At 34.2% G+C, this 12515-nt stretch overlaps 1 protein-coding gene and 1 pseudogene across 1 annotated transcript in view; one reads left to right on the forward strand and one right to left on the reverse strand.

Moving 5' to 3' along the window:
• LOC109066939 (sorting nexin-25) overlaps positions 1 to 12515 on the reverse strand; it is an 825452-nt gene that overhangs the window by 603519 nt on the left and 209418 nt on the right. The gene's annotated exons all lie outside the window — the stretch shown is intronic.
• Positions 1 to 12515, forward strand: part of LOC122134660 — a 60633-nt pseudogene that overhangs the window by 2656 nt on the left and 45462 nt on the right.

Raw genomic sequence — 12515 nt, forward strand, 5'->3', positions numbered from 1 at the left:
TTAGAGATAACATTAGAAACATTCAAATCCATACTAGTTAGAAATAAATGTTAAAACAGTTTGCCACAACCATCAGCTTGACATGCATTAAATTACCAATTATTCTGTACTCTCAGGCAATGGAGTTCAATCAATATGAAGCAGTGTACATGCATCTTCAGGCTAAGAGTCATCCATGTTCATCTGAAACACGTGATTTCACATAATGCAGCATGATGTGCCATGATTCATGCAGGTTACTAACCATCTCACAGTGTTTAAAGTGTATGTAAGGTGAGAAGCATCAGATATTTCTTGGGGATATGTGAAGTTTCGTGCCTGGGAAATGTGTGTAAAATAATGCAGAGGGCAGCATATCAGTTAGCTTTGTGTTGGCATCAGGAAACCACGTGATGGGAAACTGGAAATCTGCTGGCTGTGGTTGGTTCAGGATCCGGTGGCAGCGGCAAGGCCCCTTACAGAAAGGGATTCCCATTCAAATGCAGATAAGCTCTGGCTTCACAGTCCTTACCTATTATAATCTGACATATTGGTGAATGTTTTATAGCCTGCAATGACATGTACGTGATTTAATTTAACAAGACTTTTCATTTAATGATGTTTTCATTGTATTATATTTACATTTTATGAATTGGAAATGAGCATGGGCTCAGTGTGCTTTAAGAACAGTGAGACTGTTTGAAACAATAGCTATGTTTTAGTGCAGAGATATGTTTTATTTCTTCAAATTGCTTGCAACTTGCCTTGTAAATCAGTTAATGGTTTTCAAGTGACCTTCAGAGGAGGTGTGGTTAAAATTAAGGGTTTTGCATGGTACTAGATTGATAGATTTGTTTTGTTTTTTTTGATAGATGTTAGTCTCAGCATTTTTTCTTTTACATTGTGATTTCCACTGCAGTTGACATTTATGCACAAATGATGAGTTTTTGCTGGAATAACTCCATCGTCCAGAGACAGAGCCTTAAGTGTTCTCTCTCTTTAATTACTGTGTGTATTTTCTTTTAGTCTAATGGCATATTATAAAATTAGTGTGTTACCCTAAAACTATATTACAAGGACTTTCTGTTTTTTTTCCTGTCCTGTTCTTTCCAGACAAATGCAGTGTTTTAGGAAACACTGTCTTAGACAGACAACAATGTCTAGTGCAGTTTATAATGCATTTGATATATACTGTATATGCCCACTTCCCCACTGTGCAAAATGCCTCTTGACTTCTTGATATAATATAATATAATATAATATAATATAATATAATATAATATAATATAATATAATATAATATAATATAATATAATAAACATAGCCTTTTCAGCTTCCGCTGCAGTCCTTTCTATATATAAAATAGCATTTAATTTAATATAATGCATGTGCAAGTATACAAATATAAACAGGTTGCATATGCAAATATAAACAGGTTTCGGGATTATCAGCAACAAATTGATCTTATGAATAAAGGCGTAATTCAGCATGTAAGTAAGCTTATTTAAAATAACATCTAAATTTAAAATTGTATTTTAATCAATCTACAAAATATTGTTTAATATTTAGATATTTATATTTACTATTTATGTTTAGAATGATAAATAGCATATATAAATATCAGTTATGTGCTGAGAACATGATATCCAAGCTGAAGTTGCCTCACTGTACGTGTTGCTGTGCCGATATGAATGAGTTAACTTGTGAATGAATGGAAATTGGCTTTTGTTTACTCTGGAAAAGTTTGGGCAAAATGAGAGAGGAAAGATGTGTTCGAGAAATAGTTTATGTGAAGGAGGTCAGGTGATTTTAAAAGGATTTAAAGGTATTTAATGCATACCTTTAGGAAAATGATCAGTGCAAAAGCCTGTCACATAGTGAGTGTTGCTGTATATTAGAAAGAAAATGAGAGCAGTCTTGATCCACAGAGACCAGTGTGCTCAGAAACACAATCCAGCTCTGAGACTAAAAGACGACAAACAGACGGACAGGGTATGAGTGAACATCTAGTCCAGTGCCACTGATCAGAGTGACCATACCTTGAACTCTGCAGCAGAAAGTGAGAGAGAGTCTGTAAGTTTGAATGTGCTTGTAGAAAAGGAAAAGCATTGAGAAAGTGTGTGTGTGTACTGTATGTGTGTGTCAATGCCGATGAGAGAAAGAGAGAGCAAGAGATCTGGAGCTTGTATGAATTATGCAGGCTGCAGTCTAGAGTGCAGAGTTTTAGCTGAACATGTTCCTTTTTCTCTCATTTGCCTCTGATTTATATTTCACAGTAACTTCTCCATGTGCTCTTTCAAACACACAGAGAACAGAAAGCCGAGGGCAGTCGAGTCGGCATGTTCACGCCAGATAAAAAGCAGCCTGTATCAAAGGCACTCAGATACGAAATGGGAAAAATTCATGAACGTATTAATTGCACATTGTTTTAGTATTCCATTGCAAACAGTGGCACATTTGCACTCGCAATATTATTGCTTTTCCCTCACTGCGGTGTGTTAAACATTCCTGCACAACCCCTGGAGCCATGAAGACATGCAGAACATCAGAGGCGGCGTCACAGAAACAGCCCCACCTCCTGGTCAGATTATGGTAATGCAGGCAAATCTCCCACTGGGGGAGAGCAGCCCATATAGAGGAAGCTGGTGCTTTTTAATCTGATGTGTATACATGCTGTATGAAGTTGTATTATAGGAGCAAAGGAGCTTCATAAGAAGTTTATAAAGACAGTGAATGTCCTTTAAGCAGCAGAAGGACAGTTGAAGTTTACCCAGTCACTGAATTATTGAACAGCACTTAGTTTTCTTCAGTCCCTTGACACATGCTCACTAACCTTTTTGGTGGTTAAGGGGCTTCAAATTGGTACATGGACACTAACTACACAATCTGTGATAGCAGTTCTCTTTTGCTAATCATACTGGATGGAGGAATGAAATTATATCTGTGATATTAAAGACTTCCTGTTTAGTTCATGTGGTACAACGAGGTCCAAAAGTTTGCAGAAATAGTTTTTTTTTTTGGCATATTTCTCATTTACAGTAACATTTGTCATGCCATTGCAAATGATATTACCAACACTAGATCTTGAGTGAACATTAAAATAAAACAATCTATCTTTCTTAAATTATTATGAATTACATAGTATTTTGTACATTGCTCTTTTGCTTTAATGATGGAATGCAAAATTCTGAAAAATGCAATCTTTTGCATTCAATTAAACTGAAAAGTTTTCTTTGCAATTAATATTATCCGCATGAGAATTAGAGTGAAAAGTTAAATAAAAAATTAACATGAATTCCTTGGTATTTTGTGCGTTGCTCTTTTGCTTGAATGACAGAAGTGTGCACAAATGCTTATTTTACTGTTGATAATTTGCAATGGAAAATGTTTTAATTTTGTCTAATTTAAATTGTATTTCTTTCCAAATATATTGCTAATATGAGAATTTGAATGAAAATTTAAAAAGAAAGAAAATTGGGTGAAAATAATAATTTAAAAAAATCAATAAAAAAATTGTTTGTTGCCATTTTCCATAGTGACAATCTGAAAAAAAAAGAAAGAAAAAAGGGTTTTCTGGAAAAAACAAATAAAAAATTGTATGATGAAGTTACATTTAAATTACATTTTACATTTAATCATTTAGCAGACGCTTTTATCCAAAGCGACTTACAAATGAGAACAGTAGAAACAATCAGATCAACGAGAACAACAACGGTATACAAGTGCTATGACAAGTGTCATTTTGTTTTAATGACAGAATGCAAAAGTTTCAAATTATATTACGAAGTACGAACATCATTTTTTATAAAAAAATTATATGAATTTCTTAGTAATTTGTACAGTATGTCACCCTTTTTCTTTAATGACAGAATGCAAAAGTTTGCAAAAATGCAGATTTTTCTAATTAAAATGAGCATTAAATAAAATGATGAACTAATTAAATACTAAGATTTTAAGTGAAAAAAAAGTAAATGAAAAATTAACCTGAATTTCTTGGTAATTTGTATATTGCAAAACATTTAGCATTGCAAATGAAACATGACAATTTGAGCAAAAAAAAAAAAAAAATCATTATAAACATACGTTGCATAACTCTAGAAGTTCTCAGACTTTTAGACTCCACTGTATGCGAGCAAGACAGAAGAATCTGTCTGTCTGTCCATCCCCCCCAGCGCTCTCCTATTCAGAGACACAGATATCAGATGGATCTGTCATGAATTCAGCCAGAGCGACATGAAATGAAAATAAAAGTAATATATATTTTGTACTATAACCAGCATGCTCCTGATTTCACAAATCTGTGGGAAAGTAGGAGGGGAGATATTACTGAAAGAGAAAAAGGGTGTGCAAGAGAGATGCTATTGCGGAAAAACGAGTGGAACAGAGGAGAAGGTAAGTAAATGAGAGTGGTAGAAAGAGAAAACCAGATGCACTGAAGGGGGAGGGGGCTGCACACCAGAGAAAGAGAGAGAAAGAGAGGGAGGAGGGAGAGTAAAAGAGAATAGCTTTCCCCTTTTGCTCTGCCTGCGAGCATCTCATCAACTATTCATCACTTACTGTGCCCATCTCTCTCTCTCTCTCTCTCTCTCTTGCTCAACCCTCATTCACGCTATCCTCAGCTCTGAGAGATGTGTCAGGAATGTCTAATTGAAATGAACTGATAGAAACGCATTGACTCAGGTAAGCAGGTCGACTCAGCTGAGCTCATTTTTGAGACAATCACAACAGGGCCCGTTCCACTCATGCTGTGTCTGTGTATCTTTTCAGCAGCCATATTAACTAGGGATGGGTCATGATGGTCTAGTCAGTTAGTGAGGTCTAGATTTTTTTCTTATATATTTTTAGCTTTGATATTTTTAGCATTTGTGATATAATCAGCATTCTGCACTTTAGTTGTTAGTTTACACTTCAAAACCCACATCTATGATCTATTTTGAGGGACCCAACACTGGCAATTCATTTTTCAGTTAAAATTATTCTTATACTTAAAAAAAAAAAAAAAGCATTTTGTTCCTCTGTTCTGTTTGATCTTATTACCACATATATTATATGCAGAAAACGCAAACAGAATTGCAAAATTTACTGTATAAAGCTAAAACAGGAATTGCCACATTTTGGATGAATGAATCCAAAATAGTGCTGTACACGTAATCAAATTGCAGTGTGGTCTAATGTCTCTGAATATTAAATCACGAAAAGACATTTAAATACGATATCTGCATGTTTTCAAGCATTCAGGCATTTTTTAGCACTCATATGCATTTCACCTTTTCATTTGTAAAAAAAAATATATTTTTTTTTTAACTTATAAATATAAAAAAAAAGCCTATCAATACAAAAGTTTGGTTTAACTTGAAGAAATGATGACAGATATATTATCATTGTACAGCAGAGTGTACTTCACAAAGTAATAATAATAGAAAAAAATTAAAACTTTATTTTTTAAGGAGTATCCCACAATTTTCCTTCCATCCTATATTTCAACACTTTTGTTTCTCATAATTTTGCCAAAAAATAAAAGGAATTGTAACATTTTTATTTGATTTCATTTTAAAAGATTGAATTGTTTCTTAAATAAATGTCTACATTTGATTACCACTGTTTTTGATAATATTTTGATATTAAATCATAAATCAAGAATGATTAAAACAGACAACACTGAATTTCTGAAAAACTAAAAACATTTCCCAGGCCCATATTATTGTAATAATAATAATTATTATTATTATTATTAAATTATTTTATGAATTAATTTAAATTCAATTATAAATACAATTAAACCTATAAAGCAGAATCCAGAAAAAAATATTACACGAGAAATCTAGAAAAATATTAACATTTTTTGAGTTGTGGCATCTTAGAAGCAGAATTGAAAGTATAATTTCAGTTTTGAGTCAATTTTAGCCATATGTCACACAGAAAATATGATAATGCACTGGAAAACTCCTTATCTACATGATAATTTGAAATATAGTTGTGTATTTTTAAAATCACAAATATAGAAACAAAATGAACTGGTTAGTCACATTGCATGTTGGTCTCCTTTTGTGGGCGTTTGTTGGCTGGAATAAAATGTTATGTTTACTAGATCTTTTGCCATTTGTTAGAGGTCTGAATACTGTGGTGGAAACAGACCTCCGTATTCAAGGGTTTGATAGAGTTTCCTTCAAATGACTGTGCCACCAAACCAGATATGTTTTTATTCACCATAAATACTTGCACTTTTTTTGCACAACTGTAGTTGAACTGAATGTCCGTTCTGCAATGCATGGAACTGCAGTCTGAGACATTTTGAAATGCATTTGAGCTTGCACAATTTATGTTTGTGTTCATGTGTTTGAGTAGAGCTGTTTTCAGGCCTTGGTGATTCAGAAGATGTAAAACATAGTTTGCATGAGTGTCTTTGCCGATCTTAAACTTAGGTAGTGTTAATATGCTGTGATGAGGTGCTCATGTAGTGGAGGTGATGCTAATGTGAGCTCTTCTCATTTGGCTCTGATAGACCTGCTGTGTCAACCTTTTTTCTTTTTTTTTAATTAGCAGCTGGTTTTTCTCTGTGGGTTCCATTGGGACTCAGTGTGTTATGGAGGATAGATCCCATGTGTAAAGCCAACGCTGCACCTCATCTTATAGTACCTTACAAAAATAGGTCCCATAATAGTTTCCACCCAAACACCACAGGTATTACAGTAGTTCTTAATTTATTCAGTATATTTTATTAATATTTTGCATTAAATTGATCAAAAGTGACAGCAAAGTCATTTATACATGTCCTGTTACAAAAGGTTTATATTTCAAATAAATGCTGTTCTTTTTTAACTATTTTTAAACTATCCTAGAAAAAGCATATCACGGTTTTCACAAAATTATTAAGCAGCACAACTGTTTTCAGCATTGTAATAATAAGAAATGTTTTTGAGCTGCAAATCAGCATACTGGAATGAATATTGAAGGATCATGTGACACTGAAGACTGGAGTAATGATGCTGAAAATTTGGCTTTGCATCACAGGAATAAATTACATTTTAAAATAAATGAAAACAGAAAACAGGTATTTTACTTTATAGTAATATTTCACAACATTACTGTTTTTACTGTATTTTCGCTCAAATAAATGCAGCCTTTTCTTTCAAAAACATTTAAAAATATTACAGGCTGCAAACTTTTGAACAGTACATCTTGAATAGTTTCAGCATTAAGATATTATTTGACACATTGCCTTACTTGTGTTTTTATTTACTTATATTCATTTTGTTACATTATTTTTTGTGTTTGTATGATGTTGATGTTTTGCAATACAGCCTGTATTGGGTTCCAGTCCCATTCCCCCTTCATTTTATGACTTTCGCTATTTAAGGAAACATAAAACAAGTTCAGAACACATGAGACATATTACACAGTGAAACAGGATATTTAATAAGAAAAAAGGGAAAATGAGACCCTAACACCATCAGCAACCAATTTGTGATGACTTTTTGACCACAACCTCACTTTTTTTCCCTAATCTTTTACGATTTGCTAATATTCCTGTAAAACTTATTGAGTTAATTACTGAAAAGATTTTTGAAAAGCTGTTGTCTGAATTTTGTTAATGTTGTGGTTGTCCAAAAAAAAATGAATGTAATACAGTAAGACTTTGACACAGATATGCACACACATACATATTAAAGAGTGTTTTGTTGCAAGATACAGGCCGCTCTGGCATTTTCTAGTGAAACTGGAAATAGAAAGCGAGAGTGTAAATATAGGGATGGATTTTGTAACTAATGAATGAGGTGTGTGTATATCTGTGCATGTGCATTCAAACTCACAGTCACAAGAGCTCTTGAGCAAAATTGTGTGCTGCTGGTGATACTGAGTAGCGTACTCTTATTTCCTCCACCCTGGAGAGGTGGCAGGTGACACGGAGAGAACAGAAAGCTGTTCACTGTGCGATGTTCGTGTCAAAGGTCACGGTTGCACTCATTGTTCCTTTTAACTGTGGGAGGGATGGAGCTGCAGTACCAGCATCCGCTGGAGAATGTTCTAGCTGCTCCTTTAATTGTTTAATTGTATAATTATTCTGTCTGTGTCTCTCTCTTTCCCTCCCTCTCTCTCTCTCAAGAGTAGTTACCATGGTGACAGCTGTGTGCTGCAGTTATCACATTGATCTCACGCACAGATAGAGGTGATTCTGTCTTAAAAATGAAATCACAGACTCAGAATAATAATAAACAGGTTGTGCGGATGCAAAGTATGACGACTGTATATTTTCTGCTTGACTGTAATGATTAATTGCATTTATATATGTGTGTGTGTGGACAGGTGAGATCTGTGTTACGGCATTTGTTTTGAGTGCTTAGCTACAAATAGGGCAAGCTTAATAATGGTACTTTTTAAAGCAGACGTGAGTGATCCGATTGTTTCTGGAGGGCAAAAAACAACAAGTCAAGGGGGGAGGGGAGAGAATCGTGTGAAAGATGGAGCAAGGGAGTGTGTGTATGTATGAGAACGGAAGAGTAAGTGTGTGTGTGTGTGTGTGTGTGTGTGTGTGTGTGAGTGAGAAAGAGCAACTCAGCTGACCTTCAGAGTGCAACCTTTGATGAAAGGCTGGAGGAGATAACACGATCAGATTGGTTGATGGTGCGTGTTTGGTTCCAGCAGGGCTTGGAGTTCAAGCATCATCCTACTATCACATCACACATCGTATACACAACATGCAGCATATATCTGACATCTTACTCTCACGTTCAGTTTAGTCTGTTTTATTGGCAAGAATTTGTATGGCCAAAACATTTGCAGTTACATCCAATTTGTGTAAAATAGCAATAGTGCATATAGAGTAAACAAATAATGCTAACTATTGCCTTTCATGCAGTGTGTAATGTAGCTGTATGTGAATGAAAACAATCAGCAAAGTTGTAATGATAAAGTTATCATCTCCCAAAAGAAAGAACAGCCTAAACGAGTTGTCAGTAATTCAAATCCCACTTCGGGGTAACACATTTGCAAAATGCAGCTTATGTTCTCCATTGGCCGGCCGTGAACAGTTTGACCCGCCCTCAAACACTGTAGCTTGTTCATGTCGAGAAAATGCAGGGAAAGTAAATTTGTTTTATTTTCACATCCAAAAGACTGCAAAGAATCAGTGGTTAAAATTCTTTATTTTTTTTATTGTACCACAGCAGCACAACCCCAATCTTTTTTCTGTGTTCCCAATTCACAAATCACTGCTCTTGAAAGATGGCTCAGTACCCAGTTTATTTGGACCAGCTGGCTCCACCGAATCACAACCTGTAGGTATGATAAATAATAGATGTTTATATTTTCTGTCGAGTGTTCAAAATACGGAACTGTGGTAATGGGCGTATCGTTTCTAACACATACTGAATCACAAAAGACACCAACAACAAAACAATCAGACAACAGAACAATCAGAGAAGACTGAAACTAGAGAGACTGAATCTTATAACTGCTTCGAACAGATATTTAGAATCATTGGAAAATAAGGTGATATTAAATGCATATTTTGAGAAACGAAAATGTTTATGACCTTGCATGCTTGTAAACCTATTGTAGGTGACTCCCAAAACAATATTAGGAAACTTAAAAATGGCATAATAGTGGCACTTTAATAAAGCATGTTTCGATCTGACTCACTCACAACTTCACAAATTCAAGGAGCACAAGTGCACCATAAAAACTTAAAAATCTACAAATCTACAAGTATAACTAATCACTTCCTTAAAAAATGAAAATGGAAATTCTGTCATCATTTACTCACCCTCAAGTTGTTCCATACCTGCATGATTTTTTCTTTCTTTCACAAAAGAAGAATGTTGAATGCTGTGGTTTCTAGAATGTTGGTAATGAAAAGGTTGCTGGTAGCCACTGATTTCCATATTCATTTTTGGCTGTTGTCAACTGTTTGGTTACCAACAGAAGAAAAAAACTCATGAGTAGATGATGAAAGAATTTTAAATTTTGGGGTGAACAATAATCAGTAACCTAAGACTTTTTTTTTCAAGTTAGTTTATAGATGTCTCTCTTCGACACACAGTAAATGGGAATCTGTACTACAAACCAATCACGGTCAAAACAATCAAAATCAAAACAATCTGTCGTTGCAAAATATACTGTAAACTGTATCATCACACAGCTCTGTGTATAAAGTTGGTTCAATATCATATCCACATACATACAGTATACTCTTATAAATGACTTATAAATCAGCTTTAATATATTACAAACATTAACATCATGATTTTCTGTAAAGCAGCTTTGAAATAATGTGTATTGTGAAAAGTGCTCTTCAGATACATTTGATCTGACTGTGCATTTATTTCACTTAATATGGCCAAAAATAATATCGTAATATTTCTTCCATATCATTCAATACCCATATTCATCACAATATTCATTTTATACAGGGGAAGTAAATAAATTCCACATGTGTGTTGGATTTTGAGAATGAATGTAAATATAATATGTTTGCTTTGTGATTTTTCTCTTGATTAAACATAAATTAAAACATGGATAAAAACATATCTTAGTTGTATGATATCCCCTTAATAATTATAGTAATAATAATACTTTAGTTAAATCAAACTTTTATTTTGGCGATTTGTTGTGAAGATCCTCTGAGTTTCTGTGTTTTTCTGACAATAGTTTTCTCAATTGAAACGTGTAAAGCTGCTGAAGTGAATCCCAGAGCAGCTCTGAAGATGAATTTCATGTGTTCATATCCTCGTCTAGTGAGACGGCAGATGTTGAAAACACCACGAGTTTGACGGGTGCTTCAATATGTGTGTCGTAGATGAAACAATGCCACTCATTCACACAGAGATTGACAGAACATGCAGACTTTTTAACAACACGCACCTGATTTTCTAGATGTATGCAAAAAAAATTCCGGATAGACAGTGATATCGCACAGCTCTAGTATCAGCAATTTCAGACAAACCATCCCCTAAAATTGCATGTAAAAACTAAATAAGCTGTGACTGGTCACTTTCCAGTTAGCTGACTAGGACATTTTCTTTCCTATCAGTCAATCAGATTTTAGGGTCATGTTTAGGATTGTCTTTGGTCTGTGCTTGTGGCTTAAATTATGTTCTTATCAACCTATAATTTCTCTCTGATTGCATTGGTTGTTAATTATGGTTAAGTTAATGGTTGGGGATAGTGTTACCAAAAGACTTTATTCAGTCGAAGAATATTATTCCATTCACACCTTGCTTGGCAAAATCATGGGCAGTGCATAACCAGCTCACTCATATGTAATAGGCACCATGCCCCAATTTGATATTCAAAACATTATATTCCCACTTTCCAGCATTCCCCATGTGAGGAATGAACTGTGACAGGCAGCACAGCTCCAGGAAAATAAACCCTGTCATGCCGCTGCGGCTCTCACATGGAGTGGTTTATTTTCATATGTGCCTGCATGTCCCAGAGGTTGCCAAAAATAATTATTTTCCAGCTATCTTACTTTAGTGTAGGTCCTCTTAAATGGCAAAATATCAGTGTTCCAGTAAAGTCGCAATTTGCAGTTGGTTGCTCTGTTCAGTAGTTCACTATTAAACTAAACAAGTTTCTAAACACAAGAATAGAAAAAAAAAATAAAAACTTTGGTGGGTTGTTTTGATTTGGGCCAGTAAGTAACCTTGGCATTATGGTGGCAAGTGTTACATGGATAAGTACAACTCTATTCTTTTCTTGAATACTTTCAGTTCCCACCTGACATTGTGAGGGCACATGTGTAGTGCTCTCTCAAACACTGTAAGCGGAAGGACCTGCGCTGAAGAGTCATTTCAAAACTCTACATTCAATGGGCATGTTCTAAATGGCACACTGCCATACCAAGTATTCTGTACACTGTGCACAGTGTGACAAAAATATGGTAAACCATGCAATATACAGTACAACCAGAACACACTGTGTGGAATAGTGAATCCTACAATGCAACACTCTCAGCTTGGCTTTCCACTCGAGAGTGATGACTAAAGTAAGTACTAAGTCGTAATGGACATAATTTTCAAACATCTCTCTCTGTCACGGGGTGGTACTGTGAGGAGCACGGAGCGAGGTACGGGGAGAGACAATGTCCAATTCAAAGTCTTTAATGAATCCAAAGGAGACAGGAAAACACACGTAGCACTGGTAGACACAAACAATACCGGACAGAGAACTAGGAACTGAGAATACTTTAAATACACAGAAACTAAATGGAAAAACCCTGAAACTGTCATGACTCAACTATATATATATTTGCATATTGTTGATAATAAAATATAAATAAAAGAAATAATGAATAATTATATGACTTAACTATATATTTTTATATTTATATTTATTATATATATATATATATATATATATTATATATATATATATATCATATATATATATATATATATATGTATATATATATATATATATGTATTATATATATATATATATATATATATATATATATATTTGCATATTGTTGATAATAAAATATAAATAAAAGAAATAATGAATAAATATAATATTTTTGTAATTATTCTTATTAT

This window comes from Cyprinus carpio, chromosome A14 (assembly GCF_018340385.1).
Source record: "Cyprinus carpio isolate SPL01 chromosome A14, ASM1834038v1, whole genome shotgun sequence".
NCBI lineage: Eukaryota > Metazoa > Chordata > Actinopteri > Cypriniformes > Cyprinidae > Cyprinus > Cyprinus carpio.